This window comes from Heteronotia binoei, chromosome 10 (assembly GCF_032191835.1).
Source record: "Heteronotia binoei isolate CCM8104 ecotype False Entrance Well chromosome 10, APGP_CSIRO_Hbin_v1, whole genome shotgun sequence".
In the NCBI taxonomy this organism is placed as follows: Eukaryota; Metazoa; Chordata; class Lepidosauria; order Squamata; family Gekkonidae; genus Heteronotia; species Heteronotia binoei.
In genome coordinates, this window is record NC_083232.1 from 55,030,842 (window position 1) to 55,057,459 (window position 26,618).

The following is a 26,618-nucleotide window of genomic DNA, read 5'->3' on the forward strand; positions in this document are numbered from 1 at the left end:
GCTAGAATGTGGCTGACGATGGGCACAGGATATGCGTGGGCCTGAAGAGCCTTGTTGAGGGTGCACTTATAGTCTTCACAAATCCGCACCTCCCCACTGGGCTTGACTGGAGTCACGATGGGAGTTTCCCAGGTTGCATGGGTGACAGGCTCTAGTATTCCCTGTGCAATCAGTTTATCCAGTTCCTCCTGAATTTTAGGCTTGAGCGCGAATGGAACTCGCCGCGCTTTAAGCCTAATAGGCCGCACTGTGGGGTCAAGGTGTAGTGAAACCGGGGGACCCGTGTAGCAGCCCAAGGTGCCATCGAAAACGGCCGGGAACTCTTTGCAAACCTTGTTAAAGTCCATTCCGCCAGTCTTATTGACCCCCTGATCTCTAGTCCCAGCGGCTTGAACCAGTCGAGACCCAAAAGGTTTGTAAGGTGGTTCTTGACCACTAGCACTTGTAGCTGGCCCTTGAACCCCTTGTATTGGACTGGGACCGGGCCCACTCCCAAGATAGGCACCTTGTTCTTCTGGAAGTCCACTAAGGTAAACCCCGGGTCCCTGAGACGAGGCCTCAGCCTGGTGGGAATTTTAAAAAATGTCTCTGCCGCTATAATAGATGATGCTAACCCAGAGTCCACCTCCATTTGGCAGGGCACCCTCCCGATCTCTACATTGACCCGGATTTTGAAGGGCCTGACTGGCGAGGGTAGGTACTGTACCGGGTATTGGTGGGCGTGGAAAGCGTCGATCTCGAAGTCTGGCTGGCCTTCGGAGTGCGCAGATCTTTGCGGGACGCGTGCTCTGGATTTGGATCTGCAGGTGCAGGCGATGTGGCCTTCCTTGTTGCAGAGTCGACAGGTGGCATTCCGGAATCGGCAGGTCTTCCACTCGTGCTGGCCCCCGCAACTTGCACATGCAGGTGGTGTCTTGTGTCTCATGCCTTGTGGAACGTGGGTGGTCTTCCTTCCTGCTGAACGATAGCCGGTATGTAGAACTCTGTCCTCGTCCGAGTCCTCAATAGATGGTTCAGGGTTGATCTGGTGTGCCGCAGCCTGTCTTGTCGGCCGTGGCTCTGCTGATCTGCCCTTCTCCCAGCTGGTGGCCACGTCGATTGCCTTTGTTAGGTCGCAATTGGAGAGGGACAGGAGTTTCCGCACTAGTTTTTCGTCCCTCAAGCCCCATACAAACTGGTTGAGAAGGGCTTCATTGAGGTCTGCGAAACTGCATTGGCTTGCCACCCGGCGCAGGCTTGTTAAGAACGCCATGGCAGTTTCGCCTGCCTTCTGTGTCCTTTGTCGGAAGTCCCAGTGCCGGGTGAGCTTGGTTGGCTGGGGCTGGAAATACTTCTCCAGAGCGCTGATGATGTCATCCACCGGCGTCTCTGAGAGCTTCCTGGGTTGGAGAAGAGCCTTGGCTAAGTCCACGGTCTCCATGCCACACGTACTGATAAGCAGAGCTCTCTGCATGGTAGTCTCTGTAATCTTCTGGAAGGTCAGGTATGACTGGAAGCCTTCAACCCACGAGTCCCACAGCTCGAGGCGATCGATGCTAAAGGGCTGTAGGAGGTTGGCTGGAGCCTCCATTCTTGGCAGCGCGTCTGGGCGGCTTGCGAGCTGGGGTGTGCGCAGAGCAGAGGTGCGGACCCAGATGGCTTGGATTTAGCCGCCTTTCCATGTTCCTGGTTCTGTTGCTGGTTCTTACTGGCATCCTATCCTCGTTGCCAGTGTAATGTACTGGGATCGGCGCAGTAAGAGACCAGAGCCGGAGAGTGATTTTAGCAAGCTTTACTTCAGGAACATACACACACACAGACTGAGACTGTTCAAACTTTCCGCTCCTTTATACAATTCTTCCCCCCCTTCTGATTGGTCCTTAACTATCTACATGGATTGGCTATTTACAGGGCCCTAAGGGTCTATCAGGGTACAGTATGAGCCTGGATGTTGATTGGCTACTTATGTTTCAATCCTTCCCCTGATTGGGCATGCTTAGGCCTTCTCTGGAACCCTGGTGTGGAGTTCAAGCTCTGGCTTGTTCAGCTTCCCTCAAAAAGTAACAGTTCCCTCCAAAAGTAACAGTTCTCCCATTTGAGCCTAGGACACAACAGACATGCTTGCAGTTTGCACAAAACCTGCAGCTTAAATTATGGAAGACTTCTGCATTCAGCTGTTGTCAGGATGACTTTTAAGATTTCAGTTTGTTAAAAAAAAACATATAAGCATTTGCAAGAAGATGCAACATATTTTACATCCTCCCCCTTTACTATAGATGGCGGCCCTCATACTTGCTTTCCACTCATTTTAATTACAACTCCATTTACCAAAGAAAACAAGAGTAAGCATCTATTCCACCCTGAACGTCTTGGATACAGGCAGGATAATAATGTGATAGACTAAAGAGAGACTAGGGGAAAAATAGCAAAGGTGGAGCCTTTCAAAAAACCCCTCTGCTTTCCTGATAGCTTGAGGGAAGAGGATAGATGCATGGACCACAGTCCTGAATGCTTTAAAGGGGGAGGAAAGGCAGATGTGACATCACACAATGTATCAATACCATGTCCAGACAAAAAGCCAGACATGAGGTCAGCACATCAGCTGATGCTCTGGAAACTTATGGTATTACTGTAGAGTTTCCAAAGTGTCTGCTCTGCTGATGTGCTGATGAAATGCCCAGGTTTCTGCCCTGATGTGACATCAGTGAATCCCACAACATTATTTCAGTCCCCGCCCCGTCCCCCCAATCGTACCACCAGCCTGGATGCAAGGGTGGGTGGGAGAGCCCCAGCCAGTGGGAGGATTAGGGTTGCCAACTCCATGTTGAAAAATTCCTGGGATTTGGGGGTGGAGCTAGGGGATGGTGGGGTTTGGGGAGGGACATCAGTGGTATATAATGCCATTATCTGCATCCTCCAGAGTAGCAATTTTATCCAATGGAAAGGGAATTGGTCTCTGTAGTCAGTTGTAATTCTGTGAGATCTCCAGGCTCCACCTGATGGTTGGCAAACTTGGGGAGAACTTTCTCTGTGTTTAGTGCTGTAGGAATGATCCATTTTTGAAGTGATGAGTGGAGAATTCCTCTTCAAGGGAGGGTGAACTGGAAATGGTAACAAATGCTGGTGTTACTGTCAGAGGCTCCCTTTGCACCCACTTTTATGAATTCCAACTTGTTGATGTTCTGAAGCTGTTATAACTGCTGTTTGGAATACGAAAAAACTGATATAAAATCATAAGGCGCTTTTCTTAATGGAATTAGCACAAGCGCTAGCATTTTAACCTGCCCTGCAGGAGTGGGGGTGGGGGTGGTGAAGTTACTGAAGTCTGAAATAAACTACTGAAGTTTGAAACTGACATGCTTACATGGACTGAATGGATTGGGACTTTGGTTGTTATAATTTAGGTTTGACTGTTTACAATTTACTGTGATAATAACGAAATATATGTAATATTGAGATATAAAATTTATTCTTCAGGCTGTTTCAACTTCAAGAGAGTTTTGGAACCTGGGTTAACAATAGCAACTTCTAGTATTTGGGACTTCGTTAATCTTCCACAGTTTTTTTTGTTTGTCCTTGCTTCTTCCTGTGGTTCTCTAGGGTGATATATCCACCTGATGGTTGGCAAACTTGGGGAAAATTCCCATCAGAAGTGGGAAAATGGCATGACAAGAAGAAAACCATTGCCTTCAGTTCCCTTCAAATTACAAGCAGTTGCTCAGGTCTTCTGTGGGTCCCCTGGTGATTTACCACTCATTCCATGTTCTCCCCCTGCCCTTTAAGCTTACAGTCATTAATAAGCACAGCCAACAGTTACAGTCTTGCAATATCAGACTCTGTCCATCTTCAAAGCCTTCATACTATTACTTCTTTATTTGTAAGCATCTGAAGGCCTTGGCCAGACAGGAAACAAAGCAATGAAAGCTAAACAGATATTTTCTTCCTGTGACCATAGTGGAGTTTGAATAAGGGAGTGAGCTCAACAGGGAATTAATTCAATAGAGTCCAACTTCCAAAGCTGCCATTTTATCCAGGGGAATTATCTCTGTAATCTGGAGATCAGCTATAGTTCTAGGAGATCTCCAGGCCCCACCTGGAGATTAGTAGTCTTATAAGGACCTGGCAGGCCAGGTAGATTGTTTTGGTTACTTGTTGGGCAGTGCACCATAAGAAGGTTTTAGAGAATTGGATCCCATGCTGGTCCAGCTTCAGGCCTCCCTGTTTCTTTCTCCAACCTAGCCTGCATGTATCTGTTGTTTGAAGCTCTTTGCCTCACCAGCTAGAGCTGTGTTCTATTCCTGTTTTCCTTTCATTGCTCCTTTAGGTCATTTATTATGAGCCCTTTGCTAATGGATTACTTATTGTTATGGACTATATGCTGTGAAGTCACTTCTGAATTATGGCGATCCTATGAAATACGGGCTTCCAAAACATCCTGTCTTTAACAGCTTTGTTCAGGTCTTGCAAACTGAAGGCCATAGCTTCCTTTATTGAGTCACTCCATCTCATGTTGGGTCTTCCTATTTTCTTCAGCTTTTCCTAGCATTATTGGCTTGTCTAGTGAGCCTTGTCTTCTCACGATGTGAACAAAGTACAATAGCCTCAATTTAGTCATTTTTGCTTCTAGGGAGAATTTAGGCTTGATTTCATCTAGAACCCATTTTATCTTGTTGGCAGTTAATGGTATTCATAAGAAACTCTTCTCCAACACCACACTTCAAATAAACCAATACAATATAGAGTTTAAAGCTTTCACTTTCTTCACACTAATACAGAGGAATAAAAAAAACCCCTTCTACATATTTGTCATAGTACTTTATGCTCTCCTGAAGCAGACTTCAGTTGATGTCATTTCATTTCTGTGCACCTTCCCTAATTTACATGGGACTGTGTTGGCTTTGTATAATTACAGAGCTGTCTAGAGAATTTGTGGAATGCAGTCATCTGATGCGATGCCCGTTATTATGGTAATCATAAGAGTGACATGTATTGTGGCTCACCTGCTGGTCTCTGACAAAAAGACAGGTGGAATGTGAGGCCTTGATCATAGGGTTAGATGCACAGGAAAGAAGATGTGTAAAAGGAAAGCAGTTGAGGAACACAGAAAGAGCCTGTGTTATGAAACAACCAAGTCAAAGGGGACTGGAGGCAAAATGAAAAAGAAACCACCTGTTTTCTACAGAAAGCTGAGTATTCCAGAAGGACTGGTGTGTGGATGTGTCTGATCTGAGCCATTGAGACCTGGTCTACATACACTGCAAAAGAAGGCAGTAGAGGGGGTAGAATGGTCTGTACCACTTCAAACTGCAGGTGTGTATGTGTGTTTGGAACACCTACTCTGTCTGCTCCCTTGGGTTGCTGACAGCCTGCTCCCTTAATAGAGCTTTAATATTTGGAAACGTTAGGGTTGCCAATTCCAAACTGGAAAACTCCTGGAGATTTGGGGTCAAAGTCTAGGGAGGGTGAATTTTAGGAAGGAGATGGATGTCAGCAGGGGTGTAATGCCATAAAGTCCACCCTCTGAAACAGCCATTTCATCCAAGGGAACTCATCTTTGTAATCATGAGATCAAGTGATGTTTCAGAAGAACAACAAGGTCCCATGTGAAGGATGGCAACCCTAGGAATTGAGCAGTTGAAGTTTTTCATGGTGCAGTGGTAAATTGCATTACCTGGTAAATAATATCTCATATGGCTTCTATTAAGAGAACAGAACATTCTTTTTTTCCTGGTTGTTGGCAACTTTACTGTTCCCCTGTGTAAAAACCCTTTCAAATGAAAAACTAGTGACACTCCCTGATATGTTTAATAAGTAAATGGAAAGGTTTATTAGACGAAGTGCTCCGAAGTGTTACCCCATAAACCTTCTGAAGTGATATGTTAGGGTTGCCAATCTTCAGGTAGTGGCTAGAGATCTCCTGCTGTTACAAGTAATCTCCAGGTGACAGAGATCAGTTAGCCTGGAGGAAATGGCTGCTTTGGAAGATGGTCTCTATGGCATTATACCTCATTTAAATCCTTCTCCTCCCCAAACCCCACCTTCCTCAGGTTCCATCCCCCAAATCTCCAACCATTTCCCACCCTAGAGCTGGCCACCCTATCTGTTCTGTTGCATGGTCTGAATAAGGAGATATGGAGAATTTGGCTTCATTATCTTTACCATAGGTATTTTCCACAAAATAATGTATGAATTTTTTGATACACTCTATCACCGCAGGCAATGAAAATGAAAGCAAAGAAACAGGTTCTGTTCAGTAGAGCAGTGGGGCTCAGCCTCACTACTCCTAAAAGGATTGTGTGTGTGTGGCGGGAGAGTGATTACTGAGAGGAGGTTGAAAAAGGACAGTCTTTAATTGTTCTAAGCAGGGCTTTTTTTGTAGAAAAAAACCAGCAGGAACTCATTTGCAAATTAGGTCACACCCCCTGGTATCACCATTGTTTCGTGTAGGGCTTTTGTGTAGAAAAATCCCAGCAGGAAATCATTTGCATATTAGGCCACACACCCTGATGCCAAGCCAGCCAGAACTACGTTCCTGGGCATTCCTGCTTCAAAAAAAGCACCCTGATTCTAACCAAAACTAAGAAAACTTAAAACAGGGGTTCCTAATCTTGTTGAATATGTGAACAGCTACTGGTTGTCTTTTTCTGAACTAAAAGAGCTGCATGCACTTTATCTTTTTTGTGTGGAGAAGGTGCTGTAACCCCCAGTCACCTTGGTTGCCCTTTCCTGCACCTATTTTAGCTCTCATATGTTCTTTTTTTTTTCTCATGAGGCAATCAGAACTATATATGATATTCCAAATGCAACTGTTCCATTTATATGAGGGTATTTTGCTGCTGGCCTTTTTAATTTCATTCCCTTTCCTCATAATCACTAACACTGAATTTGCCTTTTTTCACTGGCATCACATACTGAACTGATATTTCCACTGTGTTATCCACCACATCCCAAGGTCTCTCACCTGGATGCAGTGCATAAGTGGAAACCTGTGATTTTAAAAATCCAGACGTGCATCTCTTACACATAAATAAGTGGAACTTATATTGACTTTCATTTGCTGATTTGCTGCCCATTCACTCGGTTTGGAGAGATCCTTTGGGCAGTGTTCATAGTCTGCCTGGATTTTCAGCATTCTGAAGAACAGCTGTCACCCACTAATTTAGCAGCCTCACTGTTTGTTTCTCATTCTAGCTCATAGATGAATAAAATTTGATAGTATCTCATCTCAAATTAGACAATTGGGGGCAGGGATGGACTAGCTATTTTAGATATAGGGAATACTATATCTAATGGTGGGCTGCTGCCATGGGTAGCCACTGGTAGCTAGGAAAAAACAAGTCAAGCCACAGTAGCTCTTCCACTTAACCTGGGACCACTCAGCTCAGACCTGTCAAGTGGTGCCAATGATGTGTCATCCTTTACTTCTTTCCCCCTGTGAAGCAATAAGAAGCAGTGTGTGATGCTCCTCACTGGCACTGCTAGCTAGGTCTGAACTGAGGAGCTCATGCAGTGTTGGCTTGTAGTGTCATAGGGGTCATTATCAAGAAACACAGCTGTTGCCATCATGTTAAAACACACAGCTGCCACTATGTCAAATACAGACATCCAGGTCCAGGGGGTTTGGACCATGCCCTTTCAGACCTGCTAGAAGGAGGGGAGAAAAATAAGAAAAATAACTTTAAGGACTACAAAAACAATATCCTCAAGGGTTCTTGTGGTCTAGTGGAATCCCTGGTCACAGGTCTACAGAATACAGAGCCAAATTATAGAAAAACATGTACAAAAAGTTTTATTTACAAAAAGGGGGAAAGGAAACATAAAAAGGGAGATAAAAACCAAAGAGAGATAATACAGTATGCACAGAAGAAGACACAAATAAAATACTATGGCAGCCAGCCAACTTTCTCCTACACTATACCTTGCAGCATTCCTTGGCTACTTACCCTAAGCTTACTTACATGACACTCTCTTGGTCAGGCACACAACTCAGGCAGATGTCTTGATGTCCCATCTTATCTTCCAAGTATCCTGTATTCTTCATGAGTTGATCATGATTCTCATCTTCTCTCTCCTGGTGTGGCTCCTAGCCAGAATATATGCTGACTGGCTGATTGACTAGCCAATCCTGACCACAATCTAATTAAGAGCTGTCACTCTGATTCCTCACGGCAAACTGTCAAGAGTTAGATTTAAAGGATCTATCTGTCAAATGGATCTGAACCAGGCCCGCAGCCAGAAAATTCCAGTTTAGGGGGCCCATGGGAAATTTTTGGGGGTGGGGGCCCCCCCTCTGGTGGCCCCCGCTCTTTCCACCGTCACTTTTAACATATGTTAACATATGAAGCTGCCTTATACTGAATCAGACCTTCGGTCCATCAAAGTCAGTATTGTCTACTCAGGCTGGCAGCAGCTCTCCAGGGTCTCAAGCTGAGGTTTTTCACACCTATTTGCCTGGAACCTTTTTAGTTGGAGATGCCGGGGACTGAACCTGGGACCTTCCACTTACCAAGCAGTTGCTTTACCTCTGAGCCACTGTCCCTTTCCATGGCAGCCCCAATCTGCTCTGATCTTTTCTGGCAGCCCCGATCTCCATGCAGCTCTGGTGGCCCCACCCCACTCTGCACGGCACCTCTCCCTCCTCTCTCCCTCCCAACTCACTCACCAACCCGGCAAAACAGTGAAGAGCAGGCTCCTGGAGCTCTTTCAAGGTGCCCCTGCCGATCACGTGATTGGCAGGAAAAGCCACTCCGACACTGGTGGTTCCTACACCGGCTTTCCAGTGTGCTAAGCAAGTTCAGAGCTAGCTGCCCCAGTGCTGAACATCCTGAGCACACTGGAAAGCCGGCGTAGGAACCACCGGCCTTGGAGTGGCTTTCCCTGCCAATCACATGACCACCAGGGGTGGGGGGCTCCTTGAAAGAGTCCCAGGAGCTCGCTCTTCACTGTTTTGCCGGGTTGGTGAGTTGGGAGGGAGAGAAGGAGGGAGGGGAAGGCACCCACGGAGTGGGGTGGGGGCCGCCAGAGCGGCACGGAGATTGGGGCTGCCAGAAAAGTGATGGTGGAGAGAGTGGGGGCCAGGGAAAGGAGGGTGCATAAAGGTCCAAGGTGGGTGGGGGCCGGGCCCCCTCCCCCCTATGGCTATGGGCCTGATCTGAACATACAGGTGTGACAAATTACCTTGAGGTCTAACTAGGTAATTGCCTGCTGACATGGGCCATTTACTAGTACAAATCCTGACATAACTTACATACAATGACATTGAGTAACAAACACTTATATATACAAAGCTTGATCTTACATGCTTTCACTTTAATGATGTGCAAGGCCTGATCTTCTGTAAGCTTTTGTTTTAACAATGTTTTCCACCAATCATCCATGGGCAGAAGTTGGGCTAATGGTGATTTGAATTCCATTTTTAAAATTAAGGTAACATTGGCTATCTTCCCATTACAAGGCTTATTCTGTAGCCGAGTTGCATTTTTTTTTTTTTTTACAAATTCCATAGGGCCGTTAATTCTGTTGCAGCAAAACTGAAAAAAAGTCTTGTAGGTATTTATGGAGTAATATATATGTCGTATGTTTGTGGAGAATACAACTTATTTTGTCAGAGGCATGAAACATTAGCCTCCATTATTGTACAGGCAGATAGATAACAGTGTCCCAGACCCTTCTGTATTTCATGGCCCTTTGAACCTGAAGTTCATAACCTTTTTTCTCTGTACTTTCATTTGTGTGTGTTGATATCTTGCAGTTGAAAATATAATCTGATGAAGTGGGCTCTAGTTCATGAAATCTTATTGCACTATTAATATGATATCTTTAAAGCACTATGGGTGCGTTCAAATGCTCCTTTAGTTCAAACATAGGCATGTTTCCCATTCGTATTTCCTGAGCATGTTCAGACTTCCATATCTGTTACTCGGCAGCAACTCGTAGGCATTCCGACTTGCCTTGGATTGATCTCGCCGCAATTTGACCCCAGAGAAAGTGCTTGGTGCGGCATACAATCGGGTTATTTCTGTCTGAACGGCTCATCCACAATGCAGCCAGTTTGCACTTTCCTCAAACTGCGACCTTTTCTGGTGCCATTATTAACAGATGAATTCATGTGTACGCATGACCACATAACCATTTAGCAGAGTTTTGCATTTTTCCTGTCAATACAGGCTGCACGGGAGCAGAATCTTTCTTTTGTAGAGGAACTGGAATATAATATCCCCATTAGGTCAGAAGATCAACAATTCCACATTTGAGTTTCTTAAGAACTATAAGGGACACAGATCCAATGACTTGTTAATTTGTAATTTGTCAGTTACAACTAGAATTCACTTTACATTTTACTTACAGTGCAATTCTATGTATGTGTATTCAGGAATAAATCCTACTTTAACCAGTGGTGCTTACTCCCACATAAGTGTCTAGAATTGCAGCCATAGATGCTATTCCTTTTGCTATTTCCAAATTTGCAAACCCTACCAGGTCGCCAATGAAAATAGCTGCCAAGTATCTTCTACAGTGAAGGCAGATGCAAAGAATTGATTTAGCTTTACTGTAATCCTCCCCTCTTCAGCAATTCTTTCACATCTTTGTGACTGAATGGCTGAATTTCTGCTGAGATATAAATAAATGTTTATTGTTTCTCTTTTAGCCATATGTTCTACATGCTTTATTTTAATTTCCTCATTTAGTTTCCATTTCTGTTTTTTTAAAAATTGTTGTTGTTATGAGTTTACAGATTTTATTCTTCCAAAATGAATAGTCTCAGGAATTCAACATGAATAAAAAATTAAAGGGACAGCAGTGGGAAACTGGAGGAAACACTATGGTAAGTATGACTAGCATATTATCTCAAGACTTTCCATACACAGGGTTATAACCAGGGCTTGTTTGAGTAGGAATGTAGTTCTGGCTGGCTTGGTGTCAGAGGGTGTGGCCTAATATGCAAATGAATCCCTGCTGGGCTTTTTCTACAAAAAAGCCCTGGTTAGACTCTCTAGTACAAGGAGCCTTCCTCTGAGAGAAGAGGCTTGTTCTATGGGTGGAAAGCTCTGTTAGTGGAATGGAACCTTTGGATCCAATTTCATAGCTTTAATAAAACATTAATAAATTAAAATGCAGCAATGCATTCTTTCCTTTCCTTTCCCAGTAAATGTAGATAGAATTAAGCCTTTCTGAACATGTCTTCCACTTTTTAAACAATGCAGTATTTTCTCTTTTGTATCTTCTTTAACTGTGCTTGCTAATTAGATTGCGATTCTCTTGGATTTTTTTTATATCACTCCTAATCCATGGCATACGTTCTAGTTGAGCTTCCAGTATTGTGGTTTTAAATAACCTGTAGAGATCTGACCATCTCAATGTTCCAGTTTTCATTAATGCGAACCTGTTGAATTTCTTGAGCAACTTTCCAGTTACATACATGTTGTAGCCTAGCCTAGGCTAGTCCAGTCTAGTCACGTCACAGCCTCTGACTGATTCAACAACATTCACATCTCATACCAGACCCTGGGTAGCATTCAAGAGTAAGTCAAAGGTCACCTGTAGTCTTATCAGTACAGTAACTTGTCAGTTTTGTCAGTACACTACAGTTCAGTAGTCTTGTCGGTGCAGTAACTAACAGTACAGTAACTACTTAGAAATTTTGCCTTTGTTGCAACCTTGAACATGCAGTTATTCTGTCACAATATGTATTCACTCATGTATATTTTAGACAATGTTTAATGTGCTATTTTATTCCAACAGCTCTAAATGGCTATTACACAGAATTATAACGGTCAGTAATTCCAGTGCAATGGAATATCAGAAAACAAAATATAAACGAGAAAATGAAGGTGTCAGTTATGCACATTAAATCTAGGGTGGTTCTTAGCTATGACCATTTTACACTAGGGCCCTCCTGGGCAACTATTTCCAAGGAATGGGGGCCACAGCTGAGGGAATCCAGCTCTGTACCTACCTCAGCTTTACTGTTATTGCATATAGATGATACTTGGAGTCAGGTGTCTCTAGCTGACCTTAAAGGACAGCTGGGTCATACAGAAGAAACACTGTTGCAATATGGTTTATGGTTTCCCAGGAAACTAGTCAGCAGCAAAGGTTATTTCCAGCCACTCCCAGCCTCTATTTCTTAACCTAGTCTTCTCCAGAATAGTAGAAGCCAAAAGGCAAGGAATCATGAGAAATCTTTCCCATTTCTGTGTTTTGTTATGATGAGGGTGGGAGAGGAGAAAGCCTGTGGAGCTCTAGGGAATTCCTTCCTCTTCCCGTTATTATACTACTAATACTACTACTTAGCATTTTTAGTGTTCAAATTAAAACCGTCTATGCAACAGTCCTGTAGGGTAGGCTTATATAATGGTCCCCATATTGCAGATGAAGATCTGAGGCAGAATAGCTTTCCTATGGCCGAGTGGTTCTCCAACTTCTCAGACTCCTGAAACAAATCCAAACATTTTGTCAGCAGTGTGGTTGATAACAAAAACTGTTGCTGCATGGTCATGCTTTTAGGAATCATTGGATCTTCTTTCTATATGGGCCTGCTTGATGATATGGGGAGTCCCCACACCAGTGCTGGAAACCCCAGTGTAGGTGCAGCGCTATTAATTTGCCAGACAAAGGAGGGGAAGAGGGTACAAAGATGGCAGCAGTCCCCCCCCCCCCCGCCGTTACAGTTCTCCTGATTGTTGAATCAGGAGCCTGGAAGACAGATAAAAATATGTGTAGTGGAAATAAGAGAAAACGTTCTGTTTCCCTTTTCTTTAGCTGAGGATGCTGAGATTCCTGGATAAGTGACTTCTGTAATTGTTCAAACTAGGATAATTCAAATGGCCAATACAGATTATTTTTGATCTATTAAATTATCTGGGTAGTGTGCTTCTGACAAAAGAAGAAGAAAACCGTAGATTTATACCCCACCCTTCTCTCTGAATCAGAGTCTCAGAGCAGCTTACAATCTCCTTTATCTTCTTCTCCAACAACAGACACCCTGTGAGGTGGGTGAGGCTGAGAGAGGTCTCCCACAAGCTGCCCTTTCAAGGACAACCTCTGTGAGAACTATGGCGGACCCAAGGCCATTCCAGCAGCTGCAAGTGGAGGAGTAGGGAATCAAACCCGGTTCTCCCAGATAAGAGTTCGCACACTTAACCACTACACCAAACCACTACACCAAGCAGTAAATGCAACTTGCTTACCATGGTAATGTGGACAAGGTGATAATTCCTGTTAACTCACTATACTCCTAACTACATTATATTTTATTCACATCCTCCCCAGGTCTGCAGTGAGGACTTTTAGTTAGACATGTCTTACAAGTGCCATACTCAGAACTTCATTCTGAGTTGTGTGGGGCTCAATTCAGGTTGAGACTGTGAGGTGTGGGAAGAAGGGGCTGTTTCCTGACCTGAAATGGCCTTTGGGGAGCCACTCCAATGGAGCAAATAACTCAATAGGGTGGTTTTAAGTCAGGAAAATGGTATAGGGTTGGGAAGGCTTAAGTTCCTCTCTCCACATGCCACAGTCCTTTTCCACCTAGGATCCCTATTCTCCTGGGGACCTTTCATGGAGGGGTCACAGTCCATTGATTAATCTAATTGGAAAATGGGTGAACACAGTTAAGGCAGATACAACCAGATAGCCTTATTAGCAAGTATGGTATATAATTAATTCCTGTGTTGTTTGCATTATAATCAGGGGGGGGGGGAGGTAGCAGGAATTCACAGGAATGCAGTTCTGGCTGGCTTTGCACTAATACGCAAATGAGTTCCTGCTGGGCCTTTTCTACAAAAAAGCCTTGTGTGAAACAATAGTGATGTCAGGGGGTGTGGCCTTAATATGCAAATGAGTTCCTGCTGGACTTTTTCTACAAAAAAAGCCCTGATTATAATAATTTTATTTTACTGTGTAAGAAAGCATGCAGTACAAGTTTTCTGGAGTCCATATCCTATATTCTTTTAATTCATAATAGAATATGTAAGCATCCAAAGTGCTGTGTTAATCAGACCTGTTTTTATCATAGGCCATATAATTTTTTCCCCAGGATTTCATTGTAGTTGGGCCATCAGAGATCTGTGGCATTTAGTGATTAGGCCAGTGTGCATTACTCTGAGATTTATTTATCTCTTCTGAGCACCGTGGCAAAGGAAGCCTCAAGACCCACGAGCAAGCTTTTCCTCTATCTGGATGCGCTGTGTTTCAGATCTTCATAATAAAAGGGACTTTGCAGGAAATGATGTATCACGAGATAGAGTTCATTGACAGAATTCCTGGTAGCTGTCTCTTAGTAGGAAGACTCTGTAAGAGTTAATGCTATGTCAAGCTGCATTAACTAGCTCAGATTTCCAATCAGCAAATCCTTGAGGTCAGCTAAGGAGAGGGATATGGTGTATGACTAGTCCTACGCTCTGTCCAGTTCCAGCTCTCATCCCACAAGTTCAGCAACACCAGATGGGCAGCAGCATAGCTTGCTTTCAGTCTCAGGGCTTATAGAAGAGGTACTTTCCTTTCTTATCAAATTTAAGAACTGGCAGCACTTTCCCCTTCCCCACCCACTTGTGATCAAAGTACAGTCTGCCCTTGTCTTTTTTTCTGTTGCAGTTTTTAAACTTGCAAAGTATTTTCTTGTGTTTAACAGGAAAGTTTCCCTTGTATTCATTTTTTTTTAATTCCTTCACCTGATGTGTGTGATGTTAGTATGCATCAGTCCACGTAACTAAAGCACTGATGTTGTTTGTGCACCAATTCAGTTAGAAGCAGTTTGTGCACCAAGCAGTTAGAAGCAGTTGAGCCTCTAACACAACAGCTGCATTCAGATGTCCAATTTGATTGTGGTTTAAATAAAAATGTGCACAACTCTGGATTGTGCTAGGCTTGGACATGTGCCTTGCTCTCCCGCCCACCACATTCTTGCGCAGAGAACAATGAATGAATGGTGGTTTAAGACTAGCTCTAGTGACCTGTAATGTATAAAGGCAGGTGCATGTTGTAACTGGAGTTATTTTTTTATCTCAGGCTGGGATTCTTAACCAGGCTTTATGGTAGTTAAGGTGTGCACCTGCATTTGTACATCAAAGAAAACCAGACTTAATCATAAACCACCATTCCTTCATCATGTTCTGTGATGAAGGCAAGGGAAAAACCAGGTGCACTCACAGCTTTGCACAAACTGCATCCATACCCATTTTCACTTAACCATGTTTAATTGGATGTCTGAATGCAGTCTATAAATGATTGTGAATTGAGTGATTGTGGATTACATGGGAATGCAGAATATAATTTGATTGTAAAACCAACATTTATTTAGAATCTGGAATCACACTGTAGAAAGTTGCAGCCATGAGTTTTCAAGCCCAAGACAGTGTTAATATTGTTGAGGATTCCTGTAAATTTGGTCAACATGGTAGTGTTAGTTCAGCATACATGTATGGTTAACCATTCCATATGTATGGTCACAGGCGGCCCTGTGATGTTTCTCATATGTCATATTAGCACTATTTTAAGATTATCAAATCAGTGTTGCTGATATGTATTAAATAAGCAGAACTATGCACCTGGGCCTACTAAATAACTGTGTTGGTTATGGAGCCAAAAGGGCACAGCAAAACAAAAACATCTCTGTGAGTGTGAAGGAAAGGGGAAAGATAATGAGACCACATTGTGCCAAACTCTCAGTAGTGATGGCTTATATTGTCATTTAGGCGACATTGGTCTTGACCTACATGGCTGAAACATATTGATCCATGTGCACTTCTGTAAAAGTATATCCAAGTGCTTAGCATTTGTGTAGTGCTTTTAATGTCAAAATCTCATCACGTATCTGATCATAGTTTGATCTTTACAACAGTCCTATAAAGTAGGCCTGTATTATCACTGGTTTGAAAGAGATAAATGTTTGATGTGACTTTGGCAATAATTGGGGATTTTTAGAACAAATGCATGCGTGAGGTTTTTTAATCTTGGAAACAAACAACCCTATTTATTTAAGAACTAATTTTACTAAAGCTATAAATAAATAATTATCCTAAGAATATGGGCTATCACTGTGCATTCTATAGACTTTTCAGAGATCTGTTCTTGAGCCAAAATTCTTGTAAGAAAAATATGCACAAGACATTTCACCACAACTACTAACAGGAGAGGTTCCTAATGTACCTGATATTAGGCATCTAGGGCTGAAGCTGATATAATTATTTATTTATTTATTTAATTTATATCCTGCCCTCCCCGCCAAAGGCAGGCTCAGGACGGCTCACAGACCAAGCACATTAGTGTGACCAATAAAATAAACAACAATAAAAACATAAGACATAAAACAATTTTAAAACATTTGCATGTGCTACTATCATGATTTCAGGCAGCAATTTAATTCTGGTGGTTAGCTGTACTCAGAGGTCTCAGGATTGCCACAGTGTGGTGAGGTAGGCCATTGGTGGTGTTCTTATGGGCCAGTCCCTTTGCTGCATATGCTACCATCATGTAAATGCCTGGCGGTAGAGTGCCGTTTTGCAGGCCCTGCAGAACTGTGAAAGCTCTTGAAGGCTCCTAATCTCCTCCGGCAACTCATTCCACCAGCTAGGGGCAGCAACAAAAAAGGCCCTGGCTCTGATTGTTTTGAGCCTCACTTCTCTGATGCTGGGGACTGTCAACAGGTTTTGAAGCCCGGACCAAAGTGCTTGCTGGGGCATATGCAGGGAAAGGCGGTCCCTAAGGTATGCAGGACCCTGGCCATATAGGACTTTAAAGGTAGTGACAGCACCTTGAAGTGAATCCGGTACCCTATTGGTAGCCAGTGCAGCACTTTCAGCACAGGCTGAATGTGTTCCCATAGAGGAACTCCCATTAACAGTCTGGCTGCAATGTTCTGCACTAGCTGAAGTCGCCAGAGTTGGGACCAAGGCAGCCCCATGTAGAGAGCATTACAGTAATCCAGTTTCGAGGTGGCCATGGCATGGATCACTGTTGCCAAGTCATTGTGTTCGAGAAAGGGGACCAACTGCTTTGCTATCTGCAGATGGTAAAAGGCTGACTTAGCAGTGGCAGCTACTTGGGCCTCCATTGTCAAAGAGGGATCCAAGAGCATCCCTAAGCTTTTAACCAACTGCTTTGCCATCTGCAGATGGTAAAAGGCTGACTTAGCAGTGGCAGCTACTTGGGCCTCAATTGTCAAAGAGGGATCCAAGAGCATCCCTAAGCTTTTAACCTTGGGTGCCAGCATGAGCTGGGCTCTGTCGAAGGTTGGTAAATGGACCTCTGGTCTCAGACAGCAGCGACTCAGGTACAGGACCTCTATCTTCATCAGATTTAATTTCAGTCTACTCAGCCTAAGCCACCCTGCCACAGCTCGCAATACTGCGGACAGATCTTCCAGGGTGGATTCAGACTGGACGCCCATCAGCAGATAGAACTGGGTGTCATCTGCATACTGGTGACAACCCAGCCCATACCTCTGGGCAACATGGGTGAGGGGGTGCATGTAGATGCTGAATAACATTGGAGAAAGAACCGCTACCTGCGGCACACCACATATAAGCGGGTGTCATCGGGATAATTCGTCTCCTAGTGCCACCCTCTGTCCCTGACCCTGGAGGAAGGAGGAAAGTCAGTTCAAAGCAAACCCCTGAATCCTAGCATCAACGAGGCGACAGGTCAGTAGTTGATGGTCAATCGTGTTGAACGCCACTGACAGGTCTAACACCTCTGTCCAGGTGCCTCTGGAGGTCATCTGTGAGGGTGACCAGAACTGTCTCTGTCCCGTGACCTGGACAAAAACCGGACTGATGTGGGTTAAGCACGGAAGCATCATCCAGAAAACTCTGAAGCTGCACTGCCACAGCCCGTTCAATAATCTTGCCTAAGAATGGCAAGTTAGACACCGGCCGGTAATTAGCCAATTCAGCCGGGTCTATTGATGGCTTTTTAAAAAGGGAGCGAACCACTGTCTCTTTTAGAGGCTGGGGGAAGGTTCCTTCAAGAAGGGACCTGTTGACAATTTCCCTTAGGGGAACCCGTAGCTCCTCTCGGCCAGCTTTTATTAGCCAAGAGGGGCACGGGTCCAGCCTACAGGTGGTTGGCCGCACAGTAGAGAGTACTCTGTCAACTTCCTCTAGGCTGAGTGGAGTGAAAGAATTCAAAACTTGACTAGAAGACGTGCTCAGGGCCTTGAATTCATTTACTGTTTCCAAGGTGGCAGGGAGGTCACGGTGGAGTGACAGAACTTTATCTGCAAAAAAACTCGCAAATGCCTCAAAGCCAATATCCAATTCCCTAGCATTTGGTATACCCTGCATTAGGGTAGTTAAAGACCGAATTGTCCTAAATAATTGTGCTGGGTGCGAGTTCGCAGATGCAATCATGGTCATAAGATATATTTTCTTAGCAGCCTTGGCTGCCACCTCATAGGTTCTCATATATAAACACTGTTTTGCCTAAGTTCATCTAATAAGTTTGTGGCTGAGAGAAAGATTTGGTTCCTCATTCTGTTAGCCATTATGCTGTATCAATTCTTTCCCCATTGTATCGTCTGATATGCAAAAACCTGTTGGGAATGCTTTTTCAGTATTCGTTGTGTGACTCCTCTTAATCCTTCATTGCAAAAGTAATTACCTAAAATTCACCTAGGGATTTGACTTTCATCATAGTTTAGTTAAACCAGGATGTATATATGCATTTTCCAAACTATGTGAATTGTTCTTAATGCCAGATATAGTGGGCTGGTTTGAAAGATATAAATATTTTATGTGACTTTGGCAATAATGGGAGATTTTTAAATAACAAATGCACACCTTGAGGTCTTTTAATCTTGGAAGCGACCAAGCATATTTATTTAAGAACTAATTTTACTAGAGCTATAAATAAAGAATTCTCCTAAGAATAATGGCTATCCATTCCATAGAATCTTCAAAGATCTGTTCTTGAGCCAAAATAGAAAAGAAAGATATGCACAAGACATTTCCCCACAACTGCTAATAAAAGCGGTTCCATGGGTACCTAATGGCCTTGTTTACAACTTTATTTTCCCCAGATGTGATTTGATTGTATGCATAAACTGGTGCTTCCAGCAGCTACCACAGTATGATTAACTTGAACATCCTGCTGGATCACAGGTTATTTCTTATGACCAGGAATCAAAGTAAAACACTATCATATTAAATGCAAGGATCCACCTCTAAGTGGCAGAAAGACCATATCACTGTCACTCATTTTAATGGAAATATAGAATTTGGTGTACATCTCAGTTCTGTTTGATTCAGATTGCTGTCCCATTGATTGATTTGTTTTGAACAAGGCAACAATTGCGTTTTATATGTCCAGAAAATATTACTCTGAAATATTTTAAAGTGACCTTTCTCTTCCTTGCCTTTTTTATGGCTTCTGATAATGGTCTGTAGATGTCCATTTAATGTCTTGGGAGCAAATTCAGTGATGCACCAGTAACAATTTAGAGCAGATTTATGTGACCCTTTCTGCCTGTCCTTCTTGTGACTTGCCTTGTTCAGGTGCTGGTGATGCCTCCCTTGTCACCTCTTTCCTCCCAAGCCCTGGCCTCTGAAACCCAAGCTTTGCCAGTGTTGAACTCCCAAGTGCACCTGTTAATGTATCCTGATCATTTGCCTCATATCACTGCCTGACCTTCAGTGTCCCACAGCTAACTCGGGATGATATGTGGTTGCATTCTGCATGACCTACTATTGGGTTAATTGAAAAGAGGGTCCAGGGTCACCCAAGGAATTTTCCAAGCTGGCCTTTGATTTAGGGTTCAGTGATTGGAGGCAGTGATGGAGTGATTATCTGTGTCACAATCACATCAACAGTTCCTAAAAGGAGATAGCTCCCTCTTTTCGATGGAGATCTGAGCTCACATTGCTCTGTGGGTGGACCATGTAATTGAGATGGCAAGTATCTTCAAAGAAGCAGCATTTTTGCTCTGAATTAACTGGAATCTATTGCACCTGATGCCTAGGATTGTCATATGCTTTGAAGTTTGGTCTCTCTGAGAGAACAAACTCCTTAAGAGGGTTACCCAAATCCGTAAGGTTTTTTTTCCTACTCTATGAATTTGCTAGTGACATTTCTCTAAATCCCTAGGGCTCAAATAACTGTTTCTTATCCTTCTTCCCTCCCCCTCCCAGCACTGTCCACAACATGAGAAGCCTTATCACTCTGAAATGTATAGTGACTTGAACAAATAGATTATCTGAGTACAGACAGTTGATAGCAGTAGGTCAACTGAGAACCAAGACAGCTTGGTTGGTGCTTTGTTTATGTATGCATGATGAGTCCATGAATCCACAACAATCATCTACACTCTGCAGTTAGGATCACATAGCTGGGCTTCACAAGATCTTTGTAATCATTTATTTATTTCCATTTATATCTGCCCTCCCCCACTGAGCCCATGTAAGAAAAAGCCCCCTACTCTTCATACACATGGACATCGTGATCACCAGTATGGTTGCCAGGGTGCCTGGAGGGTTGACTCGCACACATCTGCTCTAAGAAGTGGACTTTGCCCACGGTTTCTAAGGCTTATGTGGATACTATAAGCCTCAGCTTTGCAGCAGCATTCTACATCTCTGGATGGGTGTTAGCCAGAACTACAGACGAGCTTCCAGCTGCAACTTGCGTGCCCAGTCTTGGCCACTGCAGTGGAAGAAGCCACGCTGCCATGAACTGTACAGGCAAACAGTTTCCAGCCTGTTTCCATGAACCAAAGGCTAACACCACGAGAATCCATCTTGTTTTCCTGACTCCATTACAGCAAAGCAAGAGACTCACGTATCCAACAGCTGCTTCAACTTCTGCATAAGAGCCATCAAGCTTATCTTAGGCATGGATCCTGCCAGACCGCCTAAACCTTTGTCTAACGGAACTCAAGACAAAGACTGGTGCTAAGAGAAGACTGAAGAAGAGGAAGACCATCTTCAGCCAGAGCCAAGTTCCTTTGTGTAAACTGGGTGTTACCTTTGGTAGCAATTTGGCCATCTATTGTCACCTTTTTAGATAAGTTTAATAGTCATAAGCACACCTCCACCCAGTAATTCCCCCATTCTTTTCCCCAACAGTTATCCTGGAGCCTCCCCCTTGGCCCATTGTTACCTGGACAGCCAATCAGGTAACTAAGGCCAAGTCCGCTCATTGGCTAGCTATGAGCATACAATCAGGGGTTGCCAACTAACTGGCTATTGGCTACTGCACTAGTCCAGTTCTTATGGTCACTGCAGAGCCTCACCTTTTCTGAGGCCATGTACCAGCTGACCACCTGTCATCCACCCATGTACCTCCCATCCCCTAAGGGCTCAAGATAGTCTATATAACCTTTAACACAGCTCCCCACATGTGTGCTTCTAGCAGTACCCCAGTTCTGCTGTCTAGATCCATCCCCGATTCTGGCCACAGTTGAGGGTCCCATTTCCCCCGTCCTCTTTTGTCGCCATTGGAGCCTTCCTTGAAGACTACAATCGGTAATTATCACCCTGTTTGTCTACCCATGTGTTGTCTCTATATATCTCTCTATTTTTCTTAGGACTGTATGTGTGTTTTGTGAATGACTTGTCTTGTATGTAAGCCTATATTTTTCTGGAATAAATTTTAATTGTTTTTACTTAATTAGAGTCTTTGATAAAGCATTAATTTCTGGATGTGGGTCCTGTATACATAGGTAAAAAGATCCTGATTAAGCCAGGTGCCCACCTGACAATTCCCCGACCTCAGTTTTGAGGGCATTTTGGCTTACACCCATGACCCCATTTCTGGATCCATGTAAACAGATATAACTCCTGTGTTAAATGGGCATCCTAAAGATTTCCACAAGGAAACAATTCTTGCACATGCATCTTTCTGTGCATCTGACAGGGCCATTTAAGTGAATAGAGAAGACTTCAGGTCAGGGCATAGATGGTACACAGCAGATGTTTCCTAAAGCCACTGCATCCAGTTTGCTGTTTGGTTGAAATATGCAGAAACAAAAACCTTCTAATTTGATGCTTTTTAAAATCATGGTAAATGCTATCTCATTTCCTGGTTAAAATAATTTACTAATAGAGAGTGGAAAAATCAAGAAATTTCAAAGTGATTTAGGAAGACATCAGTAATCTGATATGACAGTTATCTGATATTTGTGAAGGATCTAGTAATGGGATATGACACTTTCAATTTCTCTTTAGGTTAATTTGTAGTTTCTTGAATAAGCTCTAATAAACACCACATACATTTATTGCAACTAGGAGGTGTTGAATTAGCACTGTCTCCTGGAAAATTGTTTTTCATTAAGATAACAAGCTCAAAATCCCATAGAGGTAGGAACCTGCTCTTCAGGGTGCATAGCTTTTTTTTGTAGGTTACAGCACACTTTATGCTCACAGTGAAATTAGCAGAAAGACAATGTTCTCAGTACATCATAGAATCAAACCCTTAATTAGACTTTGCTTATAAATTAAATGAGGAACTGCCCTCACCACTCTATGTGAAATTTGACTCAAAGCCATTAATATGATTATGCATTGCAGCATTGCAACCCAATGTCTCTATTAATGCTTTTAATTATGTTTATGGTGCTTGCATATATAAACCGTAAATTAAATTATTTATATCTTCATGCATCATCTAACATGGAATTATCTTTTCAAATTCCCTTGATTGGATGCAACAGGGAATTAGACAAGTTGTGCTTGTTCTATGAAAACAACATTATTCTTGCTGCATTCAGGGGGAAGAAGAGATGCCAAAAGATAGTCCACAAATAAACCCTTTTCTCAATCTGTGCTCTCGTTTTCCTAGTTTTATGGTTTTCAATATATTCAGGAACAGAACAAAAAGGGATAGTAAAACACCGTCAAACTTTCTGCTGTGATTACGTTTTGTGCAAAAAACATGATGCACATTTTTTTCATTTTCATTTTTTTCTGTTTGTTTTCATGTTCAAAAGCTTCATTCATAAATAAAACATATTCTTTATTGAACAGTTTTCATTATATTGATTTTTTGTTCCATTTGGTTCGGTGGGAAATGCCTGTTCCTTCTTTGGCTTCTATGCAGTTTGGATGCAGTTTTCAGAGATTCTACCCATCATCTACGAAATCAATCCTCTCTGCTAAATTCCAGACCAATAGAAGAAAAAAGAGCCCTGCCCTGATTAGTCCAGGCTAGCCTGATCTTCTCAGATCTCGGCTGCCAAGCAGGGTTGATCCTGGTTAGTATTTGGATGGCAGACTTCCAAGGAAATCCAGGGTCACTATGCAGAGGAAGGGTGTTTTTACATTCAGTGTGATCCAGAGTTTTAGTCTTCAAATCGCCTGCCACCATTCCGCTTTAATTATTTTCCTTTTACATTTGTGAATTTGCTGCACTCATTTTGCGTAGCCAAACTTCTATATTTCCTGCTGAAAGCGTTTCAATTTTGGGGCAGAGGGCAGACAGAATACCAGTGCTTAGTTAAATGTATACGATTGCTTGGAAATGGTGTCAACACTGCAAAAACAATACAAATTTAAATTACAAGATGAGCCAAGCAATGATATGTAAAAATTTAAAGTGCTGTCAGTTCTCATGCAAATTACTGCACCTTGTGCCTTTTGGAGGAGTCTTTTAAAACGCATGAAAACTTCTACAATACAAGTTTGAAATGCTTGTAGAGAAATGACCAGATCAAAACTAGTTTTGAGAAAAACGTTACAGCAGCAGCGGCAGAACTCATCTCACTTAAACAAATGTAGATGCTTTGGCCAGCAACGATGCAAATAGTTGTGAGAATGTTAGGTAATGTAAAAGGTGAGTTTCCAATGTGGTGATAGAGAGTCACAAACGGTCAGTGTAAAAACACCCGAAGGCAATGACAATCTATGTTAGTCTTTGCCTTGAAAACCCCGTGGGGTCATCATAAGAACTGCAGCTTGATAGCACTTTTCACACAGAGGAGAAAAGACAGAAGTTTTATTAAATGTGAAACACAGGGAAATGAATGAAAGAAATGGTATACATTCCTTCATTGTTTTTCTTATTTATTTTTTTTACTAATTGTGCATCCCTATTGTACATCACTATTACCTGTATAGAAAAGCCTTCCTGAATAATTCAGTTTCGCATAGTTTGTGCAAAGCCAGGAGAACAGGAGCCTTCCTGAGTTCATCAGGTGGGCCATTCCATAAAATGGGGGCAACAGCCAGGAAGCCACAGTGTATAGGCAGCTGTTGATTTTGCTCGTTTGCAGGGTGACACTTGCAGAAAGCCCTGTTCAGATATGCAATACTGTCATGGTAGAGCATAGGGGAGAGGCGCTCCTGCAAATATGAAGGATCAAGGCCATGAAGGGTTTTTTTAAAAATATGTTAGCCAATACCTTGAAATTATGTTATTGTATTGGCATAAAAAACACTGCCACAATCATTACCTCTGAATATACAATACAGACTTTTCCTAAGGCTTTTGTATAATTTGCTAGCTGGAAATGCTTTGTGTGTGTGTTGGAGCCAGAACACACCCCATCTGTTTGTTTAAAAGAAAACAGTAAGGTCGAGAATATAGTCCCAAAAGGATTGGCTGTCAAAGCAGCACTGGGAAAAGTGGCAGGGCTTCATTTTGTGGCTTTTAGTTTTGCCTGCCTGCTTGGTGTCTGTGTGTGTTTACAAACAAGCAAATATTACAAAAGAAAAAGTCACTCTCCAGTATTACTTGGGAAATGGAGGTCAGGAAAGACTACTGTGTATGGAAATCACAGTTGAGCATTGCTAAATGTAGCAGTTTACCGTAATCAAATAAAATATCCATTTAGTACAAGCAAAATACAGGCAACAATTACCTTCATGATGGGCCAGAGAAAAAAAATCCAATAAAAAAGATAAAGTGTGAAAAAAAATCAGCTTGCTTTCATGATTTGTGTTATGTGCTCCAAATAAAGTTTATTCATTAGGAAATATTCAAAGCTTTTACAAAGCTTGACTTGCTTAGAGGATTTCTAGAGCTTCTGAGTTGGAGTCAAAGGTTCCATGCTACGGGTGGTAGAGTCTTGCCTTCAGTGCAAAGAGTCGTCCACCAGTGGAACATGTCGACTGGAGGAAGGCTCCTTATAGTGGGGCAAAGCTCCAACATTAATAGAAGAGAACTTTTGCCTCCAGCCTTTGGTCTCTGAATCACCACCTTGGATCTAGCCAAGTGAAATAATGGCCATAAGTTGCCACTGTATTGTTGTTTTGTCATCTTTGCAAAAGATGATGGGAGCCCTGGTTCTGCCTATTTGTACTGTTGCTATTATAGATTTGCCATTTCACTGAGGAAGCTATAAACTGAGTAGAATGGATCCCTTCTTGTTCTTAAATTGGAAAGGGAGAAAAATACAGCAGAGCAATTTATTTCCTACAGTGTTCATTTCTTTTTTTAAAAAATGGAAGGAAGGAAATGATGCTAGTAATGCATTTAGAAGCCTGCCCGTAAGGGTCAAACCAGACAAGATGCTGGAAGAGCCACAAATAGCTCTCCAGAGTGACTTTATTGATAAGTACAATTGGAGGGGCCCTTCTCTGATATTTATTGAGGCTGTGGTATGAGGAAGGTTTTAATTTTTTCACCCTGCACCAGAAAAAGACAAATTGTATGTTTCCGGGAGCTACATATTTTTTTCAAGAGCCTTGGGAGCTGCCAATCACAAAATTGTGGTTCATTGGGTGGATCCAGTCACAAGATGGTGATTTGTGGGAAAATAACAATATTTCAGAGCAGTCTGCAGTGGTTGGGTAGAAAACCTTTGTTCAGCTGCTTTACCAAAACAAACCATCCCCACCCCCTAAATCATATCTTGCCTGCAGGAGGAAATATATACACTTACTTCTGTGTTTTACCTGGAAGAGATAAGGGTTGGCCTTGATGCGGGGATGCAGTCCCTGATGCAGTCAATAGGATGCTCCTTTGTTATCTATTTGTATACATGTGGAGGAGGATGAAGAGAGGCAGATGGGAAAGGGTGCTGGTGCTGTCATTTTCCATCCAGAGCAAATGTGCATGCAAAAGAGAAAGAGGAGAGAAGCTACTTTGGTAGCTTTCAAGAGAAAGACATGAAAGGGATTTCAGCTGCACCGGGGAGGGGTGGAGAGCTAATTCTAATTCCTTAATGAGTAACCGGTCATTACCAAGTGGCTTTCTGCCTATCGCTGCCCTACACTATTTCCCCAGCCTCAGATGGCATGCAGGAGCTGCTGGCTGGTTCAATACCAACCTCAAATAGTAGCTCCAGTGGTGCTATTTGAGGTCAGGAAAATGGCATGCACTAGCTGCAATCCAAACCAGGTTCTCCTCCCTTCCATGATTTTTATCTCAAAATGAAAATGGGTCTGAAATGTGTTTATGGATCCTCCAGCCTCTCTCCTGGTTTGAGCATTAGTTTCACACTTTGACCCACAGTCAGTTTCATATATGAGGGGTTTTTTTGTTTTGTTTGTTTAAGCATTTATACCCCACTTTCCCTAGATCTGGGCACTCAAAGTGCCTTGTATAATAAACACAAAAATGCAGTTGAAACAAACAGAACAAAACATACTCAATATGATGCTCCAGCATCCTTGGGTGGTACTGGTTTCATTAAATTGACTCACTCAGGGCCACAAGTTGCAAGCCATGGACTAAGAGCCAAGAGCACTTTTGCCCTTTGGTTCATGCCT